The sequence below is a fragment of the Triticum aestivum genome, chromosome 3B (assembly GCF_018294505.1).
Source record: "Triticum aestivum cultivar Chinese Spring chromosome 3B, IWGSC CS RefSeq v2.1, whole genome shotgun sequence".
NCBI classification, from domain to species: Eukaryota; Viridiplantae; Streptophyta; class Magnoliopsida; order Poales; family Poaceae; genus Triticum; species Triticum aestivum.
In genome coordinates, this window is record NC_057801.1 from 224,655,684 (window position 1) to 224,669,478 (window position 13,795).

Consider the following 13,795-nt stretch of genomic DNA (forward strand, 5'->3'; position numbering starts at 1 on the left):
GCAACCGCCGCCGCCGGTTTCCCCAGGCGCCGCCGTGCCTCCCCCCGCGCCGCCCGGAGCCCACAGGCCCCGCGCGCCGCCGGCCGCGCCCTTCCCCGCACCCTCCGGCCTCCTCGTCCTCCTCCCGCAGCTCCGGCGAACGTTCTCCGGCAATCCTCGAGTTCCACGCCCCGATCTGGATCCGTGCACGAAGGTTGACTTTCCCCGCTCTGAAATTTTCCCAAGTCCCTGAATATTTGAAATTTTCATGCCATGTTCATCATGCTGTATCTCTGCATCCGTAACTCCGTTTCATGCGTGTTATATGTCAAATTGTTCGTCTCAACGAGTACTTTATTTCATTCCATTGCACCATTTTCATTTGAGCTCATCTTGATGCCCGAATTGCTGTTGGAAGAGTGCATGTTGATGTTAATCTGCTGAAACTGTTATAAGTTGCTCATTTGTCATTTTTGCCATGGTTTATGTGTGCATCCTATAAGGTTGATGTCTACATGTGTTTTGATCTATGCCACGCCATATTTCTAGTGGTGCTACCCATGTATTTTTGTGAGTTGTGTGCTGAGTGCATGAAGCTTGTTAAGGAGGGTACTTGCTGTTACTGTTTTCCTGGCAGATTCTGTTATATTTTGTTGCTATGTTAACCTGCTGCTACAAGTCATTTCGTGCATTATTCGGGAGATGTTCACTAAGGATGTTTTGTTATAAATGTCTTGCTCTATCCATTCATGCCCCTAGTTGCATTTATCGAATACTGTAGCTTGTTTTAATCTTGCTCCAAACTTGCTAAATGATGTTGCTGTCAGCCTGTTAACATTAAGTTCAATGTTTCCATGATTGTTTGCTAGTGATCCATGCACCCTATGACCTTGCTCTTGCCATGCTTAGCTTCATAAACATGCCTTATTACTGTTGGTTGCCTTGCCATGCCATGTTTTGCTCTGTGGTGAGTGGTTCAAGCTCACCAACATGCCTACTCATTGTTGTTCCTGCCATGTATGAATCTGTAATATAACTTGCCATGTTTACATGGGTGCCATTATATTTTCTATGCCTTTTTGGTTCATGGTCAGTAAGGGACTTTTGATCTATGCTATTAGTGGATTCATGCCATGCCTTTGGTTGCCATGATAGCTTCCTGTAACATGTTGTTTGATAGCTCTAAACATTGCAACCTGATGTTATTTCTGCAAAGTCTGAAACTGTTATTATTTGCAATCTTTCCATGTCATTTGGAGCATGTTCTAGTTGTTTCTGGAGATAGCCCAATGTTCATGTTTTGTTATGCTTTACCTGTACTTCATGCCCATGCCTTTTGTTCTTATGTTGGGGTGCTGTAGCATATTGTTTTGATGCTTGCAATATGCCTACTTGCTGTTTTGGACAGATTGTTGCTATATCATGTTTGGAGTGTATGTGTTGAACCGTTGCTCCGTTTTGAGTGTGCTCTATATGAAACTTGCTTGATTTTGCATGTAGCTTCATATTATCATGTTGTTTCCTTGTTTTGGTGTGTTTGCTTGATGTTTGCATGCATTTTGCATCAATGCCATGTTTAACTTGTTTTGCTCATATCTTCTAGGCCGTATCTCCGAATTAAATGAACACTATATGTAACCTAACTAGAATTTCGTGTAGATCCTCGTGGTGCATCTTAACTTGCTGTTTAACAACTTGAATGTAAGGTTTATTCAGTTCTGGACCAATTTCGAAATTTGCAAATGAGGACTTATCGGAATTGTTATATGTTGTTTCCGGCCTCATTTAAACTTGCCTTGATGTGTTGTTCTTGTTTGCATCATCTCTTGTCATGAGTAGCTTCATGTAGCCTTTTCATGCATCATGCTTGTTGTGCATCATGTCTTGTTCATGTGTGGTGTGTTTACCATGTTGTGTGCTTCTTCTCGATAGTTCCCGTTTCGTTGCGATCGTGAGGATGCGTTCGTCTACGTGTGGTTCGTCTTCGTGGCTTCATCTTCTTCATGGACTCGTTCTTCTTCCTTGCGGAATTTCAGGCAAGACGACCGCTACCCTGGATCTCACTACTATCATTGCTATGCTAGTTGCTTCGTTCTATCGCTATGCTGCGCTACCTATCATTTGCTCTTCAAGCCTCCCAAATTGCCATGAACCTCTAACCTTTGACACCCTTCCTAGCAAACCGTTGTTTGGCTATGTTACCGCTTTGCTCAGCCCTCTTATAGCGTTGCTAGTTGCAGGTGAAGTTGAAGATTTCTCCATGGTGGACAGGATTTTGGGTGGGATATCACAATATCTCTTATATTATTAATGCATCTATATATTTTGGTAAAGGGTGGAAGGCTCGGCCTTATGCCTGGTGTTTTGTTCCACTCTTGCCGCCCTAGTTTCCGTCATACCAGTGTTATGTTCTCGGATTTTGTGTTCCTAACACGGTCGGGTGATTTATGGGACCCCCCTGACAGTTCGCTTTGAATAAAACTTGTCCAGCAAGGCCCAACCTTGGTTTTACCATTTGCCTCACCACCACCTACCTTTCCCTTGGGAGTAATTAACCCATGGGTCATTTTTATTTTAGCCCCCCCCCGGGCCAATGCTTGTCCAAGTGTTGGTCCGAACCGAGTAGACTGCGGGGCCCTCTCGGGGAAACTCGAGGTCTAGTTTTACTCGTAGGATGTCTCATCTGGTGTTGCCCTGCGAACAAGATATGTGCAGCTCCGATCGGGATTGTCGGCGCATCGGCCGACTTTGCTGGTCTTGTTTTACCATTGTCAAAATGTCTTGTAAACCGGGATTCCGAGACTGATTGGGTCTTCCTGGGAGAAGGTATATCCTTCGTTGATCGCGAGAGCTTATCATGGGCTAAGTTGGGACACCCCTGCAGGGTATAAACTTTCGAGAGCCGTGCCCGCGGTTATGTGGCAGATGGGAATTTGTTAATGTCCGGTTGTAGATAACTTGACACCTGATCCGAATTAAAATGCATCAACCGCGTGTGTAGCCGTGATGGTCTCTTCTCGGCAGAGTCCGGGAAGTGAACACGGTTTCTGGGTTATGTTTGACGTAAGTAGGTGTTCAGGATCACCTCTTGATCATTGCTAGCTTCACGACCGTTCCTTTGTTTCTCTTCTTGCTCTCATTTGTGTATGTTAGCCACCATATCATGCTTAGTCGCTGTTGCAACCTCACCACTTTACCCCCTTCCTTTCCCTTTAAGCTTTGCTAGTCTTGATACCCATGGTAATGGGATTGCTGAGTCCTCGTGGCTCACAGATTACTACAACAACAGTTGCAGGTACAGATTTTGCGATGATCATGACGCGAGAGCGATGTTTGCTTGCCTTGAGTTCTTCTTCTGCTTCTTCTTTGATCAGGGGATAGGTTCCAGGTCGGCAGCCTGGGCTAGCAGGGTGGATGTCATTTGAGCTTCTGTTTGTGTTTCATCCGTAGTCGGATGTTGCTATTTGTGTGGCATTGTATGCCTTATGTATGTATCCCCATCTATTATGTAATGTTGATGTAATGATATCCACCTTGCAAAAGTGTTTCAATATGCGGGTCTATCCTTGGTGGGACCTTCGAGTTCCTTTTGGATAGGGTCGCATATTGGGCGTGACACAAGGGCCCGACGAGCGCCTTCAATACAGGCGGAGCGCTTGATGACCTCCACCCAGGGGCACGCATCCACCAGCCGCCGCACGAGGCCGAAGTAGCTCCCAGGCATGGCCTCTCCAGGCCACAGCCGGACTATGAGGCCCGTCATGGCCTGCTCGGCTATCTTGTGGAACTCGACCAGCTGCTTCAGCTGGTCGCTAGGGGGCACCGGAAGGCCGGCCTCAGCGTACTGAGACTAGAAGACCTTCTCCGTTGAGCTCCCCTCCTCGCCACGGTAGAATGCGGCGGCATCGGATACACTGCGAGGAAGATCTGCAAACACCCCTGGAGAGCTCTGAATTCATGTAAGTGTCAGGTAATTTACATTAACATGCTTGCTTTGCATGAAAAATGCCTTACCCGCCGCTATTTTCTTCACATCCTCAACCTCCTGAAGGGCCTTATGGGCCTCGGCCTTGGCGGACTTGGCACTTTCGAGGGCCGAGGCAAGCTCGGACTCTCGAGTCTTTGAGTCGCGCTCCAAACTCTCATGCTTCTCCATGAGAGCCTGGAGCTCTTGCCGCACCTCCGCCACCCGCGCCTCCTGCTTCTCTCGCTCTGCCCGTGCCGCGGCTGCATTGCGTTCGGCCGCGGACACAGCCTCCTTCAGGGTTGCCACCTCGTTCGTGGCCCCTGCAGTACCCATGTTATCCTTGTTATTTTTTGTAACCTAAATCCTTTTCTGTAACGTAACTATTCAAAGTGGTGTTACTCACCTTCTTTGTCCTCGAGCTGCTTCTTGGCACGGCCGAGCTCTTGCTCGGACCGCTCGAGATCCTGCTTCAATGCACCGACCTCCGCGGTCAGTGCGGCAAAGGTCAGCAGCGCAGCCTGCAAACCCATATTGACATAAATTTTTTTAGCAACCCTGCGTATATCTTTTTTAGATCCTCAGTCCGGATTTTCTTTCTGAACACCAAACCGAGCATCAGGGGCTACTGTCTATGCGGTATTACATTACATATTTTTAACTTCTTACCTCAAAGCCTGTTAGAAGGCTACTGCAGGCTTCGGTCAGCCTGCTCTTGGCGAGCTGAACCTTCTGAATCACCGCACTCATGATAGTGCGGTGTTCTTCCTCGATGGAAGCGCCTTTGAGCGCCTCCAACAAGTTGTCCGGCGCCTCCGGTTGGACAGGGGCCTCCGGCGTCACGGTCTTGCCCTTCTTGCGAAGGGGCCGCCTGCCGGACTCTGGAACCACTGCAGGTTCCGGCGTAGAGTCCGGCACAAAGTCCGGGAGGCTGCCTTGCGGCGCCTCCGGAGCCTCCTCCTGATGGGTCCCTTCTCGGGATCCCACCTCGGCGTCCTCAACGGCACGAGGGGTAGAGGCAGTCGGGATGGAATCTACATCCGACGGAGCCAACGACCCGCTCGACGAACCGGGGAGATCATCATCGGCCGGACTACAGGCAGTATGCGGCATTAGAAGGACGCTATGTGACATGAAAAGAAATTATAAGTTACTCAGGGATCCGGATACTTACGATCTTGCCGGAGGCCTGGCCCTTGAAGGCCACTCTTCGCCGCCAACGTTGATGTTGGCGGAGCTGTCCGGGGGAATAGTTCTTCCCCTCTTGGACCCTTCGGCCTTCCCGGTTGGGGAAGCCTTCCTCTTCCTGTCTCCCTCCTCTGGGAGAGAGTCTTCTTCCTCCTCCTCATCTTCGGGGGAGGAGTCCGCCTCGGAATCGTCGGACACCTAAAAACAGGGACTCTTTCGAGTACCCGTGGCCACCTTCTTGGCCTTCTTCTTCGGCACCACATGCGGTGCCGGAACCAGCAGCCCCGCTAGACGGGCGTCTACTGGGTTTTCTGGCATGGGAGCCGGGCAGATGAGCTGCTCGGCCTTCTTCATCCAGTCCTGTCAAAGGGAAAGGGAGATTGAAACCCGCTTAGAGTCAAACTATTAACAACAAGTGTCCCGTAAAGGGGTAGAATCACTTACCTCGTCAGCTGGACGCTGCGAGTGAAATCCGCGATCTTCAGTCGCGGATGCGGGAGCTTCGGCGCCCTTGAACAGCACCCTCCATGCGCCTTCGTACGTCGTGTCGAAGAGTCCGCTCAATGCCTGGTGCTGTGCCGGATCGAACTCCCACAGGTTGAATGCCCGTTCTTGGCATGGGAGAATCCGGCGGATGAGCATGACTTGGATCACATTAACAAGCCTGAGCTTCTTGTTCACCAGCTTCTGGATACAGGCTTGGAGTCCTGTCAGCTCCTCCGAACTACCCCATAGCAAGCCCTTCTCCTTCCAGGAGATGAGCTGCATAGGTATACCAGATTTTAACTCGGGGGCTGCCGCCCATGTAGGGTCGCGCGGCTCGGTGACGTAGAACCACCCCGATTGCCACCCCTTGACGGACTCCACAAAGGCCCCTTCGAACCAAAGGACATTGGGCATCTTGCCCAACATGGCGCCTCCGCACTCCGCTTGAGTGCCCTTCACTACCTTCGGCTTGACATTGAAGGTCTTGAGCCACAAGCCGAAGTGGGGCTGGATGCAGAGGAAGGCCTCGCACACGACGATAAACGCCGAGATGTTGAGGATGAAGTTCGGCGCCAGATCATGGAAATCCAGGCCGTAGTAGAACATGAGCCCCCGGACAAAGGGGTGAAGTGGAAAGCCCAGTCCGCGGAGGAAGTGGGGAAGGAAAACGACCCTCTCATGGGGCCTGGGGGGGGGGATGAGCTGCCCCTTGTCGGGCAGCCGGTGCGCGATGTCGCCGGAAAGGTATCCGGCGCTGCGCAACTTTGTGATGTGCTCCTCCTTAACGGTGGAGGCCAACCACTTGCCTCCCGCTCCGGACATGGTCGGAGAAGGTCGAGACGAGATGCGCGAACTTGGGTGCTGGAGCTCGAGTGCGCGGAGATGGATAAGCAAAGGAGGAAGAAGGCGTAGGCGAAAAGGTGGATCCTTATCCCTTATATATAGGCGGACGAAGACTATGCATCCCCCTCGGCCTGGTAAAACTCGCTTATCTCCCAAGCGCCACCATCAACGGCGCGGTTGGGTTACCCACGTCCGTATTGATGAGAATCCCGGAATAAGGGGAACACGATCTCTGCTTCGACAAGACGTGCCAAGGAAACTGCTTCGCTAAACGCGCTGAGGCGGTATAATGAAAAACGACAAGTAAAGGCTTGGTAGTGGTGTGATGTCATGCCGCAAAATACGTCAGCAGATTGAACTTGTGTACATATTATTCTCTCTACGGTGGAACGTGGAATTTATTTTGCAGAGCTGGACACTATCCTGGTGTTTGCAATCTTCTATGGATTATTCGGAGCAGGAACCCGCCTTGCAATGCCGAACATTATGCGCGTCGGACTCATCGTCATTGAAGCCAGGTTCAGGGGCTACTGAGGGAGTCCTGGACTAGGTTTCTTGACTTGACTGATATTCATGGACAACTCATTTCCCCATATGCAAAAAGGGTCGAATAGTGGGTCAAAACCTCGGAGAGCAGGACCTACATGTGCAAGACCAAATTTTTAAAAACCTAAATATTAGAATGGTTCCTGAAATTGCACAATAATGTGCTATTAGACAAAGGACCATGCATGTCCAAACCTCGATTGTAAACCTCAGTGCTTCCCATTGTTTCCCTGCAACACATATAAGGTAGTTAGTCATTGGGTTAAGTAAGGGTTCGCATGCTATCAGTAAAATATGTTGATGAAAAATAAGCACATTGCAGATTCATCAGATTAATTCAAGCCACATGGAAAACCCATTTATCCAAACCAAGCATGATTAAGAACTAGGAAATATAGCACTTGTATATGTTTCTCATGTATTAAGTGCAGCCAAATTCCATTTATTTCTCACATGCACAACAATACAAAATTCTACCTACGACAATTGGACATCACATTGCAGAATTGAACCAAGCAGTTAACTAAATACCACAACTAATGAACCAAACGTTAACTGAGCACCACATTGCACAATATAACATACTCCTAATAGAAGATCAGACAGTTAACCAAACCAGACATTGATACGTCTCCAATATATCTATATTTTTTGATTGTTCCATGCTATTATATTATCTGTTTTGGATGTTTAATGGGATTTAATATGCTCTTTTATATTATTTTTGGGACTAACCAATTAACCGGAGGCCCAGTGCCAGTTTCTATTTTTTTGCCTATTTTAGAGTTTTGCAGAAAAGGAATACCAAAGGGAGTCCAAACGGAATGAAACCTTCGCGGTGATCTTTCTTGGACCGAAAGCAATCCAGAAGACTTGGAGTGAAAGTCTAGAACTCCACGAGGAAGCCACGAGGAAGGAGGGCGCCCCCAGGGGGTAGGCGCGCCCCCATCCTCGTGGGCCCCTCATAGCTCCACCGTCGTACTTCTTTCGCCTATGTATACTCTTATTTTTGGGGAACGTAGTAATTTCAAAATTTTCCTACGCACACGCAAGATCATGGTGATGGCATAGCAACGAGAGGGGAGAGTGTTATCCACGTACCCTCGTAGACCATAAGCGGAAGCGTTATGACAACGCGGTTGATGTAGTCGTACGTCTTCACGATCCGACCGATCCAAGTACCGAACGTACGACACCTCCAAGTTCAGCACACGTTCAGCTCGATGACGATCCCCGGACTCCGATCCAGCAAAGTGTCAGGGATGAGTTCCGTCAGCACGACGGCATGGTGACGATGATGATGCTCTACCGGCGCAGGGCTTTGCCTAAACTCCGCGACGATATGACCGAGGTGGAATATGGTGGAGGGGGGCACCGCACACGGCTAAGGAACGATCTCTAGATCAACTTTTGTGTCATGGGGTGCCCCCCTGCCCCCGTATATAAAGGAGCAAGGGGGAGGGGCCGACCAAGGGGAGGAGGCGCGCCCAAGGGGGTGAATCCTACTCCAAGTAGGATTCCCCCCTCTTTCCTAGTCCAAGTAGGAGAGGGGAAGGAAGGGAAGGAGAAGGAGAAAGAAGGAGAGGGAGGAAAAGATGGAAGGGGGGCCGGCCCCCTAGTCCAATTCGGTTTGGGCTAGGGGGGCCGCGCGCCCTGCCTCCTCTCTTCCACCACTTGGCCCATGAGGCCCATTGCTTCTTCCTCGTATTCCCGTAACTCCCCGGTACCCCCGAAAATACCCGAATCACTCGGAACCTTTCCGAACTCCGAATATAGTCGTCCAATATATCGATCTTTACGTCTCGACCATTTCGAGACTCCTCGTCATGTCCTCGATCTCATCCGGGACTCCGAACTCCTTCGGTACATCAAAACTCATAAACTCATAATATAACTATCATCGAAACCTTAAGCGTGCGGACCCTACGGGTTCGAGAACTATGTAGACATGACCTAGAACTATTCTCGGTCAATAACCAATAGCGGGACCTGGATGCCCATATTGGCTCCCACATATTCTACGAAGATCTTTATCGGTCAAACCGCATAACAACATACGTTGTTCCCTTTGTCATCGGTATGTTACTTGCCCGAGATTCGATCGTCGGTATCCAATACCTAGTTCAATCTCGTTACCGGCAAGTCTCTTTACTCGTTACGTAATGCATCATTCCGTAACTAACTCATTAGCTACATTGCTTGCAAGGCTTATAGTGATGTGCATTACCAAGAGGGCCCAGAGATACCTCTCCGACAATCGGAGTAACAAACCTAATCTCGAAATACGCCAACTCAACATGTACCTTTGGAGACACCTGTAGTACTCCTTTATAATCACCCAGTTACGTTGTGACGTTTGGTAGCACCCAAAGTGTTCCTCTGGTAAACGGGAGTTGCATAATCTCATAGTTACAGGAACATGTATAAGTCATGAAGAAAGCAATAGCAATATACTAAACGATCAAATGCTAGGTGTCGGTGTCAAAACCGGCGGATCTCGGGTAGGGGGTCCTGAACTGTGCGTCTAGGCGGATGGTAACAGGAGACAAGGGACACGATGTTTTACCCAGGTTCGGGCCCTCTCGATGGAGGTAAAACCCTACGTCCTGCTTGATTAATATTGATGATATGGGTAGTACAAGAGTGGATCTACCACGAGATCAAGGAGGCTAAACCCTAGAAGCTAGCATATGGTATGATTGTTGTAATGTATGTTGTCCTACGGACTAAAGCCCTCCGGTTTATATAGACACCGGAGGAGGCTAGGGTTACACAGAGTCGGTTACAATGGTAGGAGATCTACATATCCGTATCGCCAAGCTTGCCTTCCATGCCAAGGAAAGTCCCATCCGGACACGAGACATAGTCTTCAATCTTGTATCTTCATAGTCTTGGAGTCCGGCGGATAATGATAGTCTGGCTGTCCGGACACCCCCTAGTCCAGGACTCCCTCACTAGGCTAACGGAATGGATCATGTCAATCACATCTTTCTCCTAATGATGTGATCCCGTTAATTAAATGACAACACATGTCTATGGTTAGGAAACATAACCATCTTTGATCAACAAGCTAGTCAAGTAGAGGCATACTAGTGACACTATGTTTGTCTATGTATTCACACATGTATTATGTTTCCGGTTAATACAATTCTAGCATGAATAATAAACATTTATCATGAAATAAGGAAATAATACAATTCCGGCATATTTCCTTCAGTCTCCCACTTGCACTAGAGTCAATAATCTAGTTCACTTCGCCATGTGATTTAACACCAATATTCATATCTGTATATGATTAACACTCATAGTTCACATCGTCATGTGACCAACACCCAAAGGGTTTACTAGAGTCAATAATCTAGTTCACATCGCTATGTGATTAACACCCAAAGAGTACTAAGGTGTGATCATGTTTTGCTCGTGAGAGAAGCTTAGTCAACGGTTCTGTCACATTTAGAGCCGCATGTATTTTGCAAATATTCTATGTCTACACTGCTCTGCACGGAGCTACTCTAGCTAATTGCTCCCACTTTCAGTATGTATCCAGATTGAGACTTAGAGTCATCTGGATCGGTGTAAAAGATTGCACCAATGTAACTCTTACGACGGGCTCTTTTATCACCTCCATAATCGAGAAATATTTCCTTAGTTCTCACTAAGGATAATTTTGATCAATGTCCAGTGATCTACTCCTAGATCACTATTGTACTCCCTTGCCAAACCAGGGCAGAGTATACATGTCAGGACCCCGACTCGATGCCACATAGGTCTAGCATGTAACACCTCATATCACTTTGCGGCCTCACGCACGGTATTCCCACGGGTGTCGCCTTACCATTGCCCGGGACCGTTCGCGTCTTTTGGCACACGTATATGATAGTGTCGCTAGCACCCATATGATAAGGAGCCCGGGCTGACATGGCTAGTCGTAAACCCAAAATGGCACAGACTTACAGGGACAGACATCCATGACCCAGCATCGAACGTGTCGGTCATCAGCAAGTGGGTCCGGGCTGTAGCACTGGGCTAGCAGGACTCCGGTAAACCGGGCTGTAGCGGGCTAACAGGCCTCCGATACTCAATGCGTGACATTTCCCCGAAGGGACAGACACAGGAACGAAGAAGGACACATGCCGGCCAGCCTAAGTGTTCCGGAGCAGTAGCAAGCTACCATGGCTCGGTGGAAACACTAGGAGACATTTCCCCGTAAGAGAGGCTACTAAAGATAAACAACTAGATGGTCAGATCCCACACATACCAAGCATTTCAATAACATACACACAATATGCTCGATATGTGCAACTACAACATGGCATCACAACATGACTCTACGACTCAAGTAATTTATTCAATAGGCTCCAAGGAGCGAGACATTACAAACATGGGTCTCAAGACCCAACACTCAGAGCATACAAATCAAAGCACAAGCGGAAGCTATCATGTCTGAGTACAGACATCTATAAATGAAAAAGGCTGAGAAGCCTGACTATCTATCAGATCCTGCCGAGGGCACAAGATCGTAGCTGAGGTAACAAGCTAAACGTCGAAGACCACGCGGAAATACTAGTGAGACTGAAGTCTCTCTGCAAAAACATAAAATAGGCAAACGTGAGTACAAATGTACCCAGCAAGACTTACATCAGAACTAACTACATATGCATCATTATCAACAAGGGGATGGTGGGGTTTAACTGCAGCAAGCCAGCTTTGACTCGGTGGCTATCCTGAACTACGACTGCAATGTAACTCTTTTGAGGTGGCGCACACGAGTCCACATATTCACCATATCAATACACCACTATGGATCCGCTCCCGTCTCCCTACGAGAACGCCATCCATAGCACTCACGCTTATCTTGCATATTTTAGAGTATCCACTTTCACTTGTCTATGAACTGATATAAGCAACCCAGAAGTCCTTTACCGCGGACACGGCTATTCGAATAGATGACGTTAACCCTGCAGGGGTGTACTTCTTCATACATGTTTCCACCACTTAGCGTCTGCACACGACATGTGCTCGGCAGACTTCAAGCGAAAGCCGACGTGGGTGTAGACCACGACCTACCTAAAGACTCAAGTCTCTAGTCCAGGTTTATCGCCTATTCGGGTTCCATCCATGAGGAGATCCGGCCGGAGTTTCGCTCACAGCCCCAAACGATGTGAACAGGTTTCCCGGGATACCAAACGGGCATCCGGTACACCGTGCCACGTACCTACCGCATCACAGCCCACCCCTACGGTCAGCGCTGTCCACGGCCTCCAGTAAGCTACAAACACTAGAAACTACTTGCAACTCCTGGACAGAGGACTAGGGTGAATAAGAAGTCGAGCGGGGTCATATTTCAGGGCCCAATGTATGGTAGTAGCTGAGTCATGGATCACAAACACAGAACTCAGTTCCTAAGGACGGCTTCAATGAGACAACCCACCATGTACTCCTACATGACCTCTCACCGCTACCTTTACCAAATCGTGTTCACACACTTAGCTAACACACAGTAGGACATGTTCACACGCCTCTGATTCATCCCCGATGAATCAGACCTGACTCAACTCTAAGCAGTAGCAGGCATGACAAACAAACATGAATGAGTAGGCACAACAGGGCTCAAACAACTCCTACTCATGCTAGTGGGTTTCATCTATTTACTGTGGCAATGACAGGTCATGCAGAGGATAAAGGGGTTCAACTACCGCAGCATGTAACAGTTGAATTGGTGTTGTCCTAATGCAGTAAAAGAGAGCAGGAGCGAGAGAGTGGGATTATATCGGAATGAACAAGGGGGTTTTGCTTGCCTGGCACTTCTGAAGATAACATTGAGTCTTCATCAGTGTCAACGATCACATCATCGGTATCACGTCTATCGAGAGGGGACAAATACCGGCAACACAGAGGAAACACGATCAATGCAATGCACAATATGATGCAAGGTCATGACATGGCAAAATGAATGTGTTTTGGGCTAATGCAACTAGCAACAGATTAAATGAAGTTGGTTTGAATACAAGATTCAAATTCAAACTCCATATGTGATTAATTAAATGCCCTTTATATGATTTGTGCTAAACAGCAGCTATAAGTTGTTCTAACATGCATGAAAATGGTACAGATGGATTCCTTGAATTTTTCTGATAATTTTTCATATATAAATTATTTAATTTGGAGTTACGGTTAATTTTCTATGATTTATTGAAGTTTAGGGCATTTTCTGAAATTTTCCTGATTATTTTTAAATCCAGAAAAGAATTATTGCGCCAGCATGACCTCATGTTGACCTCAGCAGGTCAACGGGCGCCGTCCAGGTCAAACTGACCTGTGGGCCCTGCGTGTCAGTGTCTGGACTAACTAACCTAATTAAGATTAATCCTAACTAACTTGGTTAGCCGGGCGGGGCCCGCATGTCAGTGAGTCAGTGTCTTAGTTAAAATTAGTTATTATCTTAACCAAGAGTTAGCAGGGGACGGGCCCACACGTCAGTGACCCAGGGGGGTCAAATCCCTGGTCAACCGGGGCTAATCCACCGGCGACATGACGCCGGCGAGGCTAAGGGTGGGCGGTGGCCATGGGTACGGCGACGATGACGGCGAGTTCCGCTCGGTGGTGTGCGCGGGAGGGAAGCAGAGGAGGAAACGGGGTCCAGGGGAAGAGAGAGGCGGTCAAGGGGGTCGAGGCGTCTCCGTGGCGTCGCGAGGGAGTCGGGGAGGCTGCCACGGCGAAGCAGGAGGTGGCCGGAGCTCTTCGGGCGCGCGCCACGCCTCGCCTCTGCCTACTGGCAGAGGAAGAAGA